Source organism: Mus caroli, chromosome 15 (assembly GCF_900094665.2).
Source record: "Mus caroli chromosome 15, CAROLI_EIJ_v1.1, whole genome shotgun sequence".
NCBI lineage: Eukaryota > Metazoa > Chordata > Mammalia > Rodentia > Muridae > Mus > Mus caroli.
Window position 1 is genome coordinate 46,058,574 of NC_034584.1, and position 2,868 is coordinate 46,061,441.

Sequence of the window (2,868 nt, forward strand, 5' to 3'; positions counted from 1 at the left end):
TCCCTTCCCTTCCCTTCCCTTCCCTTCCCTTCTTTCTGCCTTGCTTTTGTATCTACTGGATGCCAGACACTGTTCTAGGTATGTGTTTGGTGTTGATTTGAAATAAACATTTTGATAGTAGTTGTTTGAGATGTCAGTAGGTAAGATGGGACTGTAGCTTTCATGGATCTTGTATTTTAGTAGATACTAGGTGGAGGATCAGATCAGGAAGAAATGATGATAAAATGTGGTAAGTACTATGGTAGAGGAAAGGCCTTAGCGCCAAGGGTGGAAAGCACACTTAGCCTGGACAAAGGGAATATGATCAGCTCGTTCAACTATAACAAATCTTGCAAGCCATGACTTCTGGCTCAGATTACATCTAAACAGCAAGTGAAGATGTTTCAAAACTACCTTAACATTGAACTTTTGTTATAGTCAAACTTCCATACAATAAAATAATTGTACTACAACAAAAATAATTCTATAACACAATGTCTTTTCATCCTCTGATGGGATGTCCCCATCACCCCAAACAAAGAAAACACCTTCTGTTTCTTGACCTTGTAAGTGCTTCTTTCTTCTGTTGACTTTAGAGCTTATGCATTCTAGCTACAACACAGGAGAGCTGGGGGTTTGAGTTCTCTCTCTTTTTTAAAAAAATATTTATTTATTTATTATATGTAAGTACACTGTAGTTGTCTTCAGACACTTCAGAAGAGAGAGCATCAGATTTCATTACAGATGGTTGTGAGCCACCATGTGGTTGCTAGGATTTGAACTCAGGACCTTTGGAAGAGCAGTCGGCACTCTTAATCGCTGAGCCATCTCACCAGCCCTTGAGTTCTCTTTATAAGTGCTCTTTTAGACATCATCAGTCTTCTTAGTATGGTAACTTCCCCCTTGCATTTATCTTTACAGTTTTTATTATCATTACCCTCTGAGTCAAGTTGTAGACCCTGATTGTATCTTGCTCCCTTGTGTAAGTCTTTATCTTTTTAATGATGTGACTTTGTGTTCTTGTAAACTTCTCGTCTCATTCCTCCTGAAGTTTGAATCAATACTGCCTACCACACGTTGCACCGATCTGCTTGCCTTCATGCCTCCCTCATCTCCTGGCTTTGAAGGTTGCAGAGATGCCCTACCTCACCCCACCCCTACCTCTGTATCAGCTGGTGAACAGACACTCAAAACATAACTCTGTGGAGGACACTCTAGACTTGAACTGTAACGAATTCTTTTGTGATGCTTGTTTTAAAGTGCTTAGCTGTTAGTTCTAAAATCTTTGTTCTGGATTGTGTTCAATTGATTGAGATTTCTTTTCATAATGAATCACTTTTCTACTTAGTAGTACACATAGAACATTTAATTGGATGCTAGACATTGTACATTTCACATTCTTATCTGCCAGACTTCCTCCCACCCCCCTCTCTAGCTCCCTTTCTGTAAACATCATTGAGTTATTCCCTGAGATACAGTTGCACCAACTTGAAGCCATTTGCTCATTTTATATCTTATAGTTAGGTTTTGTTACAGGAGACAAAAATGGCATTAATTCTAAGGAAAATTATTCCAAGTGACTGAGGACTTTTCTGAGTTCTCTCTCCAATGTCTTGTGAGCAATGAAATTTTCTGATATGGCTCTTGAGGAAGGTGTTCTTTCTAGTCCACTCCGAACACTGCTATTAACCCTTTCTGACAGCTCTGTGCTTATGAGCAACTTTGTATATGTGTCTACTGCTAACTCTTCTGGTAAAATACTAAGAAGGGCCCTTTGAAAATATAAAGAGTCTCTTTCTATATGTTGTCCACCATTCTGGCACATTTTCTTTGATTTCCAACCTAGATCTCATCATTTATCAATGGTATAAACTCTATCAGGATTCTTCCAGGATTAAAAAGCCTGGAAATAACTCAAAGTGTTATTTAATGATTATTTTCCTCATTTCAGATATCATGAACCTCTGTGGCTAATTTCATATATTTTGTATGGCTTTGATTTTTGTTTTGCTTTCTTTTTTAAAGCTGGGAGCATGAATATAGCTGTAGTTGAAATTCCCTCTCTCATCATCCTTCAGGGACACTGTTTGAATAGATCAATGAACTTGTAGACCATAAAAATGCAATCATACTGGATAGAACAGAACAGCAAACTGGATCCTTACCTTTCATAAGAGGGTCTCTTTCTTGTAATTAACAGAGGAAGAAAATCCAACACATCTCTTAAAAACATTAAGGTCAGTCATTGATTTCCCCCCTTAATAATAAAAAGATGACATAATCACTGAGATGCTATATCCACAGTTTAGAATGGCAGGACAAACTGGGGATTCCTTTGTATAGAAATTACTAGATTGGTGTCTATGAAGACCATACCCGGAAGAAATAGAGAATAGTTCAAGGAGGCAGACATTCAGTTATTTTGAGAACAACTTCATAAATTTCTTTAAATAATGAGCTAAACATAGTTGAGAAGGGTATGTGCATATGTGCGTATTCACAATTTCTGTGTATTTATTTAGGGCAAGCTTGGTACAATCTAGGGTAATTGCACAGATGGAAGCAGCCACTTGTGAGAAACAGAGGAAAATATAGGTATAATACATCTTCAATGTGAAGTTAGTTCTGGAAAAGTCTGCGTTTTTATTTTTATCATAAAGGTTGTGGGGGACATATTAGCGCTTGAATGCTTTTATTTTAGACTTTTCCTCGAGGCCAAGCAGTTCCTAAAAATCCTCCCATAGGCCAAAGCAGGATGCAAAGAGCACATGAGCGGAGCCAAGGAGCTGACTGCCAAGGCAGCAAGCAAGACAAGTCAGGAAACATGTAGATACTATATGGCATCAAGGCACTGGGGATCCATCCACTAGCCACCAGCTAGGCTGGCCC